This window comes from Tripterygium wilfordii, chromosome 13, assembly GCF_013401445.1.
Source record: "Tripterygium wilfordii isolate XIE 37 chromosome 13, ASM1340144v1, whole genome shotgun sequence".
Classification (NCBI taxonomy): Eukaryota; Viridiplantae; Streptophyta; class Magnoliopsida; order Celastrales; family Celastraceae; genus Tripterygium; species Tripterygium wilfordii.
The window spans coordinates 4138084-4155725 of NC_052244.1; the positions used below are offsets into that span (position 1 = coordinate 4138084).

Below are 17642 nucleotides of genomic sequence, written 5' to 3' on the forward strand. Positions count from 1 at the left end.
TCATTGATGTGTATTGAGCTGAAAATTGTAATAAATTCGCCATGTTGTGGCATGCTTCTGAATCAAGAAGCCATGATAGATACAGGGACTGATGCAGTGGACTTATGTTTATAAATCCCATTGGGTTTGAAAATAGCTAGCATCTCCATTTGGTTAGTATTTAAGGCCCAGACCCATGAAAGTGGCAATGGGAGGGCTCGTGCTTTTGGCGCTACAAAAGGGGAGGCTGGTGTTGTAGAAGAGACTTGGATATTTTGGTGAACTTCTGTTCTTAGTTTTTTTTCTTTAGTTTGGGTTCTTCAGTATCTTGTACAAGCATTCAATTGAAGTTTGGGGTTTGCTGGTTGATGGTCAGTCCCTACTCGGGCTGCACCAAAGTGGTATCGAAGCCCATAAGCACCTGGAATACTCGTGCTCACGATCCGGGAGACTGGGTTCGGCATGGTGAGGAGGTTCCTGATTGGCTAGCCCGTCGAGATTATGGGCATGATCTCGGTCGTGATGAGAGAACAGAGTGGTATGAGCAGCGCTATAACCAGCTCTGGTACAGCCTTTCTCCTGATGAGCGAGTTGAGTTGTACGAACCCAACTATAATCATCTTTCGTTGACCACCGACCTTGGTAAGCCTCGACTTCGTGATGATTGGGCAGAAGGGTACCAGTATAGCAAGGATTGGTTCGATATTCGAGCGGAATGGTATGACCAGATTCATTATGATAGACAGAACCAAAACCATGGAGGTAACAACGGCTTTGATGTTATGAATGACTATCCTGATTGTTCACAATCCAATGGAGCATATAGGGAGAACGATCATCAAGCTGACATAACTAATTGGTCTCAACGACCCCATGGAGGAAGTGCCTTTCATAGGGAGCCTCAGAGGGAGAAGCAGGATATGCAAAGTTTGTTGACAGAGACCGTGGAACAATTCAAAAGAACGATGAATCAAGTGATCGTCGCAATGAATCAAAAGCTCAACGTGATTGAGACTGCTCTAGCTGTAAGAGATGCCCAACTAATTGAGGCTAAAGAGGACCTTATTACCGAAGAGGTTCCGGAGGTTGTCGATATGGTTGAACACAACGGGCAAACGACTAAGACACAAGAAGAAGTTGTGACTGAGACACAAGAGGAAATTGTTGGTGCACAGATGCAGTCAGAATGTGATATCTAGGGAATTAAAAGTGAGGTAAATCAGTTTGTCTTAACTGTCCAACATGGTGGTAGTTGTTTTCAGCACAAAGCAATTCAATCCTCACCATACATTGCAGCTTCAAAGAAAGAGGGCACAACTGGATCAAACACGTATGAATTGGGACCCGTACCATTTTCAGCTATTCATGTGTCTTTGTTAGATGTTCTTGGTATCATTAGTGTGCCATCCACTTTCTCTTTGGCTTATGTGTTTGGAAGTATAATTAGTGAAACAAAGATGGCCTTTAACCCGGGCCAATAGAGTTAGTGTGACAAAATTGAATGCCCAAGAGCAGGGGAATTCTACTTTGGTGAACTTTCATAGTTCTCTAGTGGCAAAACCGAACGAACTCATGTATTGCACAATGCAACAATATGTTTGGGAGAGGAAGGTGAACCGTCTAGTGGAGCAATTCCTCAAGGGGCTCAGACCTGGTAAGACCTCTGTTCATACCACAGTTGCTGAATATTTTCGTAACGATGTTGACTTGTTGCAGAAAAAAAGTGGTTTAAGCCTAGTTCATTACAACATGACCGCATGCTCATTTGCTATGTTACCATGTTGTGCGAATTTTTACTTGGTGAAAATTGATACTACTAATCTTATCTGGGACCTCAACTTACTTCCTCCTTCCTTTGGAAGACTTGTTACTGGACACCTGCTGTGTATTGAAGCTGAAAATAGGCATGACATGTGGACAAAGTTATTCACTCCTTTGTTACTATCTGAAGGTGTGAATTGGGTTTTGTTAGTTGTCTCATGTGGAGATACGCTTCTGAAAATGTGTGATATTGACCGTGATAAGCAATTGTTCTATATTATCTATCAAAAAGAGGGGCACATGGTCAATAGTTTAAGCAACTTGTACTGGACGTGGACCTTTCAGTTGCTGGTTATGCACTCAATATGGGTCATTGACAAAGTTCAAGAAGCAGAATATTTGCTACTACCGGTGCAGGTGTTTTGTCTTTGCATTGATCAAGATGAGATGTATGAGAGTGAATTGATATTGCAAAAGAACTCAATCAGGTTGATTAATTGGCTCATGCAAAAATTTTGTTTCATTTATGGACTAAGAAAGCACCTACATCAAAGCATTGGTGCTACTTGGAGAGTTTGGGATCCTGGTGGACACCATGGTCCAATTCCAATTTATGTGAGTCAATGTCTACTCGACGGAGTCGAGTTCTTTTGGGACAGAGAGAGTTGATGTAGTGGACTTATGTTTATAAAGCCCATTGGGTTTGAAAATAGCTAGCATCTCCATTTGGTTAGTATTTAAGGCCCAGACCCATGAAAGTGGCAACGGGAGGGCTCGTGCTTCTGACGCTACAAAAGGGGAGGTTGGTGTTGTAGAAGAGACTTGGATATTTTGGTGAACTTCTGTTCTTAGTTTCTTTCTTTAGTTTGGGTTCTTCAGTATCTTGTACAAGCATTCAATTGAAGTTTGGGGTTTGCCCCGATGATTTGTGATCTCCTTCTATTTTGATTTTGTAAACTTCCTACTTAATTGTGTTTAGGTTGTTGATTTTCGATGGACACGTATAGGTTTGTTGGAGACTAGTTGTATGGTTAAACTGAGATGATGTTCTTGTGATAGTGCTGGAGCATGAAGCTGAGAGAGCTTAGATATATTGGGGTGACCTGTGCTTGTTGCTAAGCTTGCTGTTAGTGACGTTGTAGCAGTACTAGTTTACTGGTTGATGGTCAGTCCCTATTCGCGCTGCACCAGGGACAGAGTGGTGTGTGATGGTGTGAGAATAGCCATATTCTTTTGAGTCAAAACAAATCAAACTTTTGAATTGGGCCAGTTCTATTGGGCTTTATTAATTGTCTTATGTTGGGCTTGTTTCTATTGGGCTTCATATCACTTGCACCATCTATGCAAATTTTCATTGTAGTTACATATGACTTGCAGTGCTTTGAAATTTAAAATTTATCCACTGATTAATTTCACTTTATTTTTAAATACCGTTGAGAAATACGTTTTTCATTGTAATCAAACTTTGGATACATATATGTTTAATCCAGTCAATTACCAACCGAGTCATCTCTCGTTGGTCACTGATTAATTCCTTTAAAAAACCATCTAATTAAATAAATCGTAACAGTAGAATAATAAGCAAAATCTGCAAAATAGTAGAATACACAACAATAGAAGCACAAATGAAATATTGTTTTGTCTCCAAAATATTCATTGAAGAAGAAGACCGAATCAGATTCCAAAAAAATCTCAATTCAAGTTGTTTCTATCCGAGACCTTCATTGAAGAAAATTACAAAAGGAGAATTTTTCACCAAAAATTACAACACAAATTAAGACGATAGCTGAAATTGTGTAGAGAGGTTTATTTAATTTACTCTCTATTTAGATTTATTTAATTTAATTATATTGTTGAGTCTTAAATTACTTAATAAATTATTTAATTTTTTTTAAACTCCTACATGTCATTACATATGAGATGAAAACGTTTCAACTTTTATTATTTTATAGATTTCGTTGGGAAAGTCACCCAAATTCGCTAAATGTGTTATTTTATATTAATGATAAGAGATGTACTCGATAATAGCGTTTAAGGTGGTATGGATATGTTCAACGTAGAGATGGTAGTGCGGCGGTGAGGCGGAATGAGAGAATTTGTATAGGAGAGAGTAGGAGGCGACGAGGAATACCTTAAAAGACATGGCTTGGAATAATAAGAAATTAAATGAAGTTAATAGGAGTAGATAAATATATGATCCATGATAGAAATAATTGGAGAAAACGAATACACAAGGGGATTCTCATTGATGTTTTCATAAACTCATGTAGCCGATCTCAAATTTTGGGATAAAGACTTTGGTGTTGATGATGATGAGGTCTACTAGATAAATAAACTATTAAATATATTGTAACAGCCTGTCCTTCCGAATTAATAATACTTTGTTCGCTTTGGTGGCTCATTCAACACCATCAAGCTTGCATTGTAGAGACTTGTGGTCCCACCCAATCGAGTCGGGTGTTACAGACTCACCTTAAGGGTCCATGTCCCCATATAGATCACACGCCCATAGACACCAATTGGTGCCCACACCTTAAACCCTAGGGTCTCAATTCTGATACTCTCTGTAACTGCCTGTCCCTCTACACTAATAACACTTTGCATATATTAGGTCTAACAGAATAAGAAGTCAAACGATGTGTTTGGACATATGAGGTCTAACAGAATTTATCCAAACATTGGATTAGTAATAAACCATTGTAATGAGTAATGACTTACCATTGCTTGGTCAAAGTATATTAAATAAATTCCAATAGCTTTGATATCAACCCTTTGTTACTGCTTATCAAGTAGTATTGGGGGACATCCGAGCCATTAGTTGGAGTAATAAGGATATAATGTATTATCTTAGTGATCAAGGTTTAAAAATAAAAATAAAGTAATATTGGGGGTGTAGAATTTAAAAATTATCTACAGTTCCCAGCGTACACAGTCTCATTTAGCAGCACGTGTGATTTGTCTCATGGAACCTTCCTCCCACGTTAGATCGACTGTTTGAGTAGTAGAGATTACTGGGACCCATCATTTACTTCGTGAGATCAGCGGTGATCTCGCCTCTTGAAATCATGTCGGTTCCTTGGCATTTGACACCTCACACTCACCATTATATTTGTTTTATTTTTTATTTTTATTTTTTGGGTCAAAAAAGGACAAAGTAGCCTAAGATTTTTTTTTTTTTGAGAAGAAAAACCACTTCATTAAGAAGAAACAAGACTACAATCCAAAGCAATTACAGAGAGAAGAAAATCTGGACAAATTCCAGACCAGTTCCGAGAACCTGAGCCCAACAAGGCATGCTTAGCTAACAAATCAGCTGCATTGTTAGCTCTGCGTTTGACATGGTTACACTTCACAGAAGAAAAAAGAGGAAATAAATCCTTAATACTTCTAAGACAAAGCCCAGTCGCTGAGAGATCAATGTCAACTCTATTCAAGCCAGTTATAGTCAGCAAAGAGTCACCTTCAAGAATGATAGAATCACAACAGAGATCCTTCGCAAAGAGCATAGCTTCTTTAGCAGCTAGACACTCTGCAAAGAAGGGATTTGAGGGGCCCTTTAAACATACTATCCTCGACGCTAGATGCATACCATCCGAGTTTCGAGCAATAATTCCAACCCCCACTTTGGAGTCCTGCAGAGCTGCATCAAAGTTAACCTTAACATATGAACCTGAATGAGGCCTCCATCTAATAAGGCTTGAGCATATTGTTGTTGCACTAGCTGAGTCACTCGAATGGGCTTCTCTAAATTCATCCAGCAAATTGTCCACTCTCCTACCCACGTCCTTGGTGCTTCCCACACAATTGTGATGAAATATTTGGTTTCTCATATACCAGACTTGCCAAATACATGTCAGAAGCCTAGTGACTTGCTCTATACCAATATCTTGGGCTACAGCATCAACCCAATGCAGTATAGGTTGACCCAGTATAACTTAGGGATATGAGAAAGTCCAGCTTCAACAAAAGCCTTTCTAACCCACCAACAATCAGAGAGCAAATGGTGCATGGTTTCAACATCCTCATCACAAAAGAGACATCCAGCTTGAATATCCATGGACCGCGATTGGAGCTTAGAAAAAGTTGGAATAAAATCCTTGCATAATCGCCAAGAGAATGTTTTAATCTTTGGGGGGGCTTCGATCTCCCAAATTGTGGACCAGAGAGCAGAATTTGAAGGAACACTTGACTCAGCAGAATGATTGGAAAACTTAAGCCAATTTTCAAAAGTATGATACCCACTCTTCACTGAGTAACAACCTTTAGGATCAAAACACCAGTGACGCTCATCTTTGGCTCTAACATCACCCAAGGGGATCTCCAAAATTGCCTCAACATCCACTGGTAAAAAAAATTTTTTTAGCAAAGGCTCATTCCAGCAGCTATGCCTAGTATCAATAAGTTGGTTCACCCTTAAATGCCCCAGAGATTGTTTTATTGTTGTAATAGGATTAAACTTCCAAGGACGGGGGATCCACTTGTCCATCCACACTGACACATCACAACCATTCCCAACCCTCCAGATCAACCCCTTTTCCAACACCTCACGCCCCTCACATATACTTCGCCAAGACCAGGAAGGATTAGAGCCGAGACAGGCCCGCATAAAATCGCAATTGGGAAAGTACTTGGCTTTAAGCACCTTAAAACACAAGGATTGATCATTTTTCAGCAATCGCCAACCCTGTTTGGCTAGTAAGGCAAGGTTAAAGGAAATAAGAGAGCGAAAGCCAAGCCCACCTGAATTTTTTGGCTTGCAAAGAGATTGCCATGTGGACCAGCAAATGCCTTTATCTCCATTATTTTTCCACCAAAATTTGTTCAGAGCAACCATAAGTTCCTCAAAGAAGGAGGAAGGAAGGCGAAAAACACTCATGGCATAAGTAGGAATAGCTTGAGCAATAGCTTTGATAAGGACTTCTTTACCAGCTTGAGAAAGAAACTTTTCTTTCCACCCTAAGATACGAGACATGACTCTCTCCTTTAGATGGTTGAAAGATTTTCTCTTCTCTCTTCCAACCATTGCCGGAAGGCCAAGATATTTTTCAGGATTGGAGATGTGCCTTACTCCTAGCAAAGCTGACAGCCTTGACTTTTCATCATCATCAGTATTGGAGCTAAAATAAGCTCCTGATTTCTCAAAGTTGATCTTTTGACCTGAAGCTTTTTCATAGCACTGAAGTAAGGACTGAATGGCACTACATTCTTGAGTATTGGCTTTACAAAAAACCAGGCTATCATCCGCGAAAAAAAGATGGGTGATCCGAGGCCCATTCCTGCTAGCAGATAGACCACTTATGATTTTCCTCTTTTCAGCATCCATCAAGAGGTTGGAGAGGCCTTCAGCACAAATAAGAAAGAGAAAGGGCGAGAGGGGGTCACCTTGGCGAAGACCCCTACTCGGTCTAAACTGCCCATGAGCTTGGCCATTAACCATAACTGAAAATTGAACTGAAGAAATGCAGCGTATTATAGTATAGACCCATCTTGGATTAAAACCCAGTTTCAACATCATTGCCTCAATAAACCGCCACTCGACCCTATCATAAGCTTTGCTCATATCTAGCTTTAAAGCACAGAAACCATTAACTCCCCTCCGCCTATTCTTCAAGGAATGCAATAATTCATAAGCAACCAGAACATTATCGGAAATAAGACGATTGGCCACAAAGGCACTTTGGGATTCTGAAATAATGAGAGGGAAAATATGCCGCATCCGGTTTGTTAGGGCCTTGGCCACAATCTTGTATAAAACATTACAAAGGCTTATGGGCCTAAAATTTGTCATATCTTCTGGCTTCGGGATTTTCGGAATGAGGACTATATGGGTGGAATTAAAGTCATCCAAAGGCCGGTCTCCATTTAGGACAGACAAGCAGAAACCAGTGACATCCTCCTTCACAATATCCCAATGCTTCTGGTAAAACAGAGCATTTAGGCCATCTGGACCAGGAGCCTTTAGAGGATGCATTTGAAATAGGCTCTGCTCAATCTCAGTTGCCGTGAAGGGTTTAATCAGGGCCTCATTCATGGAATGGGAGACTAGAGGTGAAGTAATCTCTAGGACGCTGCTCATGTCTAGTTCCTCTACTTGAGAAAAAAGATTCTGGAAATAATCAACAGCCACCTTACCAATATCATTTTCCTCATGCACCCAGTCCCCACAAGCATTCTTCAACTTTCGAATGGAATTCCTCCTTCTTCTCTCACTAGCTGTTTTATGAAAGTAGGTGGTATTCCTATCTCCCAGTTTGAGCCAGTCCACCCTAGATCTCTGTCTCCAGGCCATTTCCTCACGCAGCCCTATTTCATTAATGGTTCGTTTCAATTCACCTTCTTTCGAACTAACCTCTGCATTGACCGCATCAACCTGAACTTGCAGCAGCTCCGAATGAAGCTTGTTAACTTTGCGACGCTCAGCCCAAAAGGCCTCCTTGCTCCAACCAGCTAGGTGGTCACAAGTTCTTCGAACCTTATTCAAAAAATCAGAATGGTAAGGCCCCCACGCATTACGAATGACCTCCCTGCAATCCGGCATCCTTGTCCAAGACTCTTCGAAGCGAAAATATTTTTTCCGGGCCCTCCCCAAGGTCCACTTCACCACTTCAAGAGTAACCAGCACCGGATTATGGTCCGACCTGGTATACGGAAGAACATGAACTTTGCTATTAGGGAACTTCTGTCTCCACCCAATGTTAGCCACAGCTCTATCCAGCCGAACACGGACATTATGGGAACCTCTTCTACCATTCGACCACGTAAATGGAGGGCCACTCGAATCCATCGAGTCTAAGTTACAAACAGCGAGAGAGTCATGGAACCTTTTGCATTAACTGGGTAGGTCTAACCACCCCACCTTTCTTCTCAGAATCAAAAAGAATTTCATTGAAATCCCCAGCACACAACCAAGGGCCTGGGTCACCCCTTGCCAGAGCTTGAAAAGTGCTCCAAAAATTGATTCGCAGATCAGCAGCAGGTTCACCATAAACCCCTGTAAAACGCCAAGAAAATTCTCCTCCAACATTTTCGACAACAGCATCAACATGGTATTTGGAAAAGCTCTTGACAGTGACAACGCTTTCCTTATTCCATAACAAAGACAACCCTCCTTTACGCCCCACACAACTAACAGAAAAGGCATAAGAGAAGTTACAACTAATTCTGACTCTATCAAACTCCGTACACAACAACTTCGTTTCGCTTAAGAAAACTAAACTGGGCTTGACACGATGCAATAGGTTTTTAAGGGAATGAATTGCAGAGGAACCTCCCAAACCTCTGCAATTCAGGCATAGGATACTCATTGGGTTCGGCGGGCCTGGTTCCTCCCAGTGCCCACCGATAAGAATAAACTTCCATCTTCAACTTCATTTCCCATCCTTCCATCTTGCCCCTCCTCCCCGGCAGCATCCTCCCTTTCAGAACGCTCAACTTCTATCATCTTCCTTTTATTAGTTTTTAAACTTATTGGGTCCACAACTGTGTTGTCCACCTGCATCGGTTTATTAGATTTCCTAGTCCAAGTCCCCTTTCGTTTCCCCTGTCCTGCTTCTGAACAATCCATTCGATGTTGAGTTCCCCTCCCTGTTGGACCCTCTTCCACCTGTAAAGCATCCTCCGCCTCACTGCCCTTCACCATCTCAACATAAGCGGCATCTTTATCAGACCTCTTTACCATCTCAGACCTGGCATTTACTGGTTCCTTACCATCCATCTGAGGAAGGTTGCCTCTTCCACCTCCTGTATTCATACACTCCTCTTGTTGAGGAGAACTATTAGTTTCAGATGTATTACAAGTTTGAACCAATAACTGGCGTGTATCCCCTGTCCCTTGGTTATATAGCCCATCCACATCATCAGAAGCACTTGGCCTTGTGCTTGAGGAGTCATCATCCGTAGGAGAAGTTCTGGATCGATAACTCCTATCAAAAGGTTTCGCCATTCGACGGCCCCTGGGGGGGGAGGCACGAAGCCAGTCACCATATGGATTATTGTTGGATGATTCCAAACAGCCCTGCTCACAATCCCTCTCCACATGGCCTATTTTCCCACAGTGATAACAAAAATTTGGAAGCCGCTCATACTGGATTCCCACCCGAACAGCTGGACCTCCCTCACCCCCGGCTACCATCACCACACGTTTCAGAGGTTTTTGAATATCTACACTGATCCTGACTCTGAGAAACTCTCCCCATCCATATCCATTCCGGTCAAGATCCACCTTCTCCACCTTCCCAATTGCTGATCCAATCTGTATACCCACTTCCTCCTTCAACATTTTGAACGGCGGATTATAAAGTCGAACCCAGATCGGAAACTTATCAAAAACCACCTCACTCAACCGGAGATTGTTGTCATATTCAGTGAGCAGAATAGGATTTTTATCAAATGTCCACGGAGAACCTTCGAGCACCTTATTCAAATCTCCTTTGGAAAAGAACCTAAAAAGGAACATGTTATCCCCCACGTGGAGATGTCCACCCCCTTAACTGGCTTCCAAATGTTCTTCATAGTCGCACATAGGGCTTCTTGGTTGAAGGATCTGACTGATAGAAGCCTTCCTAAAAGGCTGAATCGGTTCTTTTCATCTTGTTTGTTAATCTGACTTTTGGGTAGAATGACTTCTTTGCTCTCGTCCGAGGTCAGTGAAAGCCTTTGCCATCGGCTTTCTAGATCATCGGCCATAGCGGACGGTAGCCGCCGCCACCAAACCTTGAGCTAGCCAAGGACAAACTCCCACCAACCCTAGTTGAGAGAGATTGATTGATATTAGTAGCCTAAGATTTAGTGTCGATAGATTGATGTGTGGTAGCATGAAGAGCATGTTTGTCGACAAGTGTGGTGTGGTACTGGTAACAATTTCATTAAATGTATCTATGGGAATCGGATAATCCAAAACGGACAATATTGTTGACATGTATGAGAGAATGGGGGTGTGGATTTCTGATAATGAAGTAAAGAAACTACGTCAAATTACAACCAAGCAAATGAAACCACTCCAACATCCACCTATCACTGCCTTCCATAAAATTGGGCTTGTCATGGTTGAAGAATAAATTGGATCACAGTCGATCTTGTTCTATGCTAGGCATTGTATCCTATGGGTTGGATTTTCATGAGGATATTTACACCAAAATGAGAAAATAACAATCGTAAAGATAGTATCCTGGAAATGCCAATTGCCTAACAAATTTAGTTTGGTTGTATCATTTTTATGTTCATGATATTTTTACGAAATTCATTTTTTTTACTCTGTATATTTTATATTATTGTTCAAATTCTTCTTCATATTCTACAATAAATACAACCCACAAGGAATGCAACCATTTTGATCTATATTAAATCATGTTTGTTGTGATTACATTTTGTTTTGTTGAATTAGAGCTTGAGTTATGTTGTATTTGTAACCTTATGTGGTTGTGAATGAGAAGCGTACTAGGTGTTTGATGAAAGTGTTGAAGACCAAGCACATCAACTTAAGAATGCATAGAGGTTGAGCCGAACTCAAGTAAGTTAGGAGGATAGTGGCCTGTAATCCAGCATGGAGGAAATGAAGAAATTAAAGCTTGGGGTTCACAGCAGGAGGTGAAGCACCTCAAGGAGATTGAAGTGTCCAGGATTTCTAGCAGTTTCCAATTAGTTAGGAGAATAACTAGTTTATTTTAATGTCAATGACATACTTGGCTGATTTTTAGGAAGTAACTTTTATTATTGTTAGGTGTAGTTTTTCTATGTTTATTAGGAGAAGTTTTGACTGATATATATATATATATATATATATATATATATATATATATATATATATAGTTAAGTGTAGTTCGTTTGAGCACAGTTAATAGCATAAACCGCGATTTGCAAGTGATTCGTTGGTTGAACGACAATCACATTGCATGTAAGGGATCACCTACCCAATAGGATGTGGGTTCGAATCCTACCCCCTCCCCAAACCCCGTTTCAAAAAAAAAAACATAAACCGAAATTTTAATCTCAAACCTTATGACTTTTACGTAAGTTTTGACAAGGAAATCCCTTTGGATTTCAAAGTTTCATCAGAAAAGTCTCCACTCATTTGCATCAATTGGTAATTAAAGTCCAATCTAGTTCTCTTGATCACAATACATGGTGAAACTTATATAATTCATTTCAAAACAAACCTCCATATTATTCCAAAAGCATTCTCAATCTTAAACTCTTCTTCTTTTTTTTTCGCATATGAGCACACATATTATTCCAGTAAACATATTTTTCAAAATAGATTTCAACACCACAAAATAAAGTCTGTAGCCTTTTTTTTTTGGGTAAATGAACTTATTCTTTAGGAAAAGTAAACTTGAAGCCATGATCAGGAGGTTCATATGCATTGAATGCCCGGTATGCATATCTATATGACTATATATATAGATACTCTCCTCAGTCCTCAATGATGATGTACCCTGAAAAGTCATTTCAATATACGTTAGAAATCCACACCCCAAAAAACCAACGATATTGTTTACTTCGGGATTCCGATTCTCGTGGATACATCGGATTACCCTCACGGGTTTGTTCCTCTTGAGTCCAGTAACTGAGTCGTGACCCAAGTCACTAAGAGTGGGAAAAAAGCATGATTGCTAGTTTGAAGATCAGCTTTGTCATATATTTCACTCGGCAGATCTATGTCTATCCGATGTTATATTATACGTCTTAACAATATAAACCAATTAATAAAATTGAAAAAATAATTCTCAAGGACAAAATCTTAAGAAAAAATGGATGATAGTTTGGTGTAATAAACACCAGAGTACTCACTCCTCCAAGTCGAATTTTAAATTATGAGTAATTTTTTTTTTTACAACTTTGGCAAATGATTTTTCTGTCATGAGAATGTCTGCGGGGCAATCACGACAACGGCCTGCAACCGTCACTATGATTGAAGGATCACCCTCTATGCAAGGAGATGCGCCTCTATCTACTTTTGCAGTGCAAGTCACTTTGTAATGTTTACCACAAGCTTCCCCATTTCTCCATAACGTGTGAGTATCACTTACTTTAGCATACCGATATCCCCTAGGAAAAACATTAGGACAACCCTCAACTGTAGAAATAAAAACACTGATCAACAAGTAAGAAGAAATGATAGTATGTATATATTGTTTTGTTATAAACAAAAAATGAGCTATTGGTCTAACTGTAGCCATTCCTTAGGATTTTGAAACAGGTTGAAAGTTTGAATCCTATCTCACACTAAAAATCAATTAACAATAAAATCAATATTATTCATCAAAAAGAAATAAGGAATAAAGGATCCTCCAAATAAATTTGGATTCTCTCTATTCTTTATTTTTAATTTTCCCAATTTTTGAGATAGGATGCAGAAAATAAATGTTGTTAGATAAAAGTAAATCCTTACAATTGGTGGGAGGCTTGAAGTGTTGTACAGACGCAGAAATTGCGGATGCTAATGAAAACAAGCTCATACTGAACACTATTAATAATGTCAGCACAAAGATTGTAGATCTTGAGCTCATCTGGAATAGGAATGCCATAACTTTTTTTTTATTAGTGTTTGTTTTTCTCCTAAGACTCACAAGAATTTATAATGAATGGAATGGCCAAGTGAGAGATGTATTTACGATGCATTTAGTGACAGATGGAGGGTTTGCGATGATATAAAGGGAGCATTGGTAATTGTATATTTTGATGGGTTTCTTGGAATCTACACAAGACAGCTATAAATGTAGCCAAAAGACCACAAAAACAATACAACATCGTCACATATACATATTCTCTGTAAGTTCCTCGAATATGTATAAAAATTGCGTAAAAGAGCATGTGAAAACGTTTTAGACAATGTTATTTCAATTTTCAATTTTTTTACTTACAATTTCTAGAAACAAAAGCACAAGAAAACATGTTCTTATTTTTTGTTCGTATGGTAAACAAGAAGGAAAAAAAATGAAAGGGAAAAAACTCAATAGAGATATTATTGTGTTTAGTGAATTCATGAACAGAGAGTAAATTCTTATGAAGTAAAGGAACACAAAGAACATTTATTACAACCAATATTTTAAATACCGGACGATACATATCGATTCAATTAATTAAATCAGGAACCGAACTTTTCACCGGTATAATTCAATTTAATATATCAGGTATGCTGGTCTACCGATTGAATCGGCCGATTTATATATATATATATTAATTTGTGCCGCTCGGACTGTTGAATCGATTATACCGCATACCCGTTACCTGACCTGGCCGGTATAATTCCAACATCGGTATTTAAAACACTAGTTATAGTGAGTGGACGTGATTGTGTGTGTAAAGTGGTTGTGCCATTGTGTGATATCTGCAAATCTTCCCCTCTTCAATGTGGACTTCATCCATGCCATCATATTCAAAATGTAGAGATAGGTTATTGAGTTGATTTTGTTAACATATATAGATAATTTCAGTTACTAATCATAAACAACGCGTTTTTCTGGAGGAGAACATCCCCTAGTAATTTCATAGTTAAGCGATTATACGAGAGAACTATTGGGATGAGTAACCTCTTGGGAAGGCAAAGTCGTGCATCCCGATGTATACACGGAAAATCGGACAACTCAAAGCGGACAATATTGTTCATGTGTATTGGGCTGAAAATACTAATAAGGTATCAGAGGTAACTCCACCCTTTTCAGTCTCTTGTTAGGCATTTCAGATGTCCTTATGGACGAACCACCCACAGGTGAAGGATACTTGTAGGGCATTTCGGATGTCCAATGGACGGACCACCCACAGGTAACCCTAATTCGTACAGTTCACTTATTGGATCTAGTATAACCTAGCCCACAAGTGTATGGGAGTGTTAACATATATAGATAATTTCAGTTCCTAACCATCAACAACGTGTTTTCCTAGAGGAAAACACCTCGTAGTAACTCCGCAGTTAAGCATGCTTCTGCGATAACAGTATTGTGATGGGTGATCTCCTAGGACGGCAAAACTGTGAAGACTCGATGTATCCACAAGAGCCAAACAACCCAAAGCGGACAATATTATTGATATGTATTGAGCTGAAAATTCTAATAAATTCGCCATGTTGTGGCATGCTTCTGAATCAAGAAGCCATGATAGATACAGTGACAGGGTGGTGTGTGATGGTGTGAGAATAGCCATGCTTTGAGCTGAGCTTGACTCGTTGGAATTCTCAAGTTCCGATACCATAAAGAAGCAATGATTTTCATTAAAAGATAAAGATTGATACAGGTTGATTATTTATACAAAGCATGTGACGAATCGAACATCCTCTGACAGACTAAGAAGGCAATTGACGATATATATACTTTTCAATCTTTTGAGTCAAACAAATCAAACTTTTGAATTGGGCCCGTTCTATTGGGCTTTCTAATTGTCTTATGTTGGGTCTGTTTCTATTGGGCTTCATATCACTTGCACCATATATGCAAATTTTCATTGTAGTTACATATGATTTGCAGTGATTTGAAATTTGAAATTTAACCCACTGATTAATTTCACTTTTTTTTTAAATACCGTTGAGAAATATATTTTTCATTGTAATCAAACTTTAGACACACATATGTCTAATCCAGTTAATTACCAACAGAGTAATCTCTCGTTGGTCACTGATTAATTCCTTTAAAAACACCATCTAAATAAATAAATCGTAACAGTAGAATAATAAACCAAATCTGCAAAATAGTAGAATACACAACAATGGAAGCACAAATGAAAAATTATTTGTCTCCAAAATATTCATTGAAGAAGAAGACCAAATCAGATTCCAAAAAAATCACAATTCAAGTTGTTTCTATCCAAGACCTTCATTGAAGAAAATTACAAAAGGAGAATTTTTCACCAAAAATTACAACTCAAATTAAGACGATAGCTGAAATTGTGTAGAGAGGTTTATTTAATTTACTCTCTATTTAGATTAATTTAATTTAATTATATTGTTGAATCTTAAATTACTTAATAAATTATTTAATTTTTTTTAAACTCCTACATGTCATTACATATGAGATCAAAACGTTTCAACTTTATTGATTTTATAGATTCGTTGGGAGTCACCCAAATTCGCTAAATGCGTTCTTTTATATTAATGATAAGAGATGTACTGGATAAAAGCGTTTAAGGTGATATGTACATATTCAACATAGAAATAACGGTGCGGTGATGAGACGGAACGAGAGAATTTGTACAGGAGAGAGTAGGAGGTGACAATGAAAACCTTAAAAGACATGACTTGGAGTAATAAGAAATTAAATGAAGTTAATAGGAGTGGATGAATGTGTGATCTATGATAGAAATAATTGGAGAAAACGAATACAAGAGGTGGATTCTCATTGATATTTTCATAAAATCATGTAGTCAACCCCAAATTTTGGGATAAAGACTTTGGTGTTGATGATAATGAGATCTACTAGATAAATAAACTATTAAATATATTATAACAGTCTGTCCCTCCAAATTAATAATACTTTGTTCGCTTTGGTGACGATGAATGACCACCAGGCTTGCACTATAGAGGCTTGTGGTCCCATCCACTCGAGTCGGATGTTACAAACTCACCTTAAGGGCCCATGTCCCCATACAGGTCACACACCCATAGACGTTTGTGGGTGCTCACACCTTAAACCTTAGAGCATCCACAGCAGATTACCTAAACATGGATCTGTCAGTAAAATAGGGAATAAATTTAGAGAACTTGTCAAAATTTAGCTCTGCATCAGATTCTCTAAAGTCCCCCTATTATAAAGACTTGCTACAGTGGTTCCCTACATCTAGGGAACGACTGTAGCAATCTGTAAGAATAAAATAATAATGTTTAATCGTTTTATCAATAAACCTAATAAACAATATCCTCTCACTATCTCGTACGATGCAAAACACCGTCTCTCTCTCTTCTATTTCTCTCAATCCTTCTCCGACGTCATCGATCTTCTCCGACCATCGTCTACCTTCGCTGGGTATGTATCCTTGCTCTCCATATCGAGGTTGTTAAAAAGAGTTCCATTTTGGCACTACTCTCATCTCTTTGCTGCACTTTTTCTGTTCTGGTCTTTCTCCCATGGATCTACATATTTGTTATGCTTGTTCGATTTCTACTTGGTTCGATTTCTCTTCATAATCTGCAACTGATTTTACTTAACTATGTCGTTGATTATTTCCTATTTTGTTTGGGTTTCAGAGTTTTGAGGTTGAAGAACATAGGATTGGAAGGAGACAGGTAATGGTTAATTAGTTTAATTTCATTCAATTGATGGTCGATTGATTCATATGGTATGTGAAATAAATGGGCTGAGTTTGTTTATTTTATGTGAATTAAATGGGTTCATATGATTTGGTGATGGGTTGATGTGTTCTGTTGTTCTCTGGTTTCTTTGTCTTCGGGTTCTCTGGTTTCTTTGTCTTCGGGTTGGTTTCTCTTTTTTAGTTGTATGAATGCTGTTAACGAAATTGCTACAGATGATTTCCTTTTAGTGAATTACCAAAAAAGTACTTCTTTGTTATGATATACATGGGCCATCTCTTTTTGACTTTCTGTATCTCTCAATGCAATCTCATATGATTATATAATTGATCAAAAATAATTATTTGTTCTCTTATTTATACAAGTTAAAAGAATAAACAAAACAAAGAGAAAGAAATATTATTATAATGTGATAGAGAATATGATAGGTAATCTGATGCAGTGTTGATTGGATAGGGAATCTGTAAAATAGGGGAAAGTGACATTTTGTCTGTATTTTAGGGAATCTGTTAAGAGAAACTGGTGCAGGTGCTCTTAGGGTCTCAATTCCAATACTCTCTGTAACTGTTCGTCTTTCTACATTAGTAACACTTTGTATATATGAGGTATATATGAGGTCTAACCGAGTAAGAAGTCAAACGATGCTTTTGGACATATGAGGTCTAAC

The 17642-nt window shown here is 38.7% G+C and overlaps 1 long non-coding RNA gene across 1 annotated transcript; it reads left to right on the forward strand.

Annotated features, from left to right (window-relative positions):
* The first annotated feature begins 16607 nt into the window (after positions 1 to 16607).
* LOC120013762 lies at positions 16608 to 17237 on the forward strand. Its single transcript, XR_005471479.1, has 2 exons — positions 16608 to 16691; positions 16913 to 17237. It is a non-coding gene; the product is annotated as an uncharacterized LOC120013762 (long non-coding RNA).
* Positions 17238 to 17642: the final 405 nt, after the last annotated feature.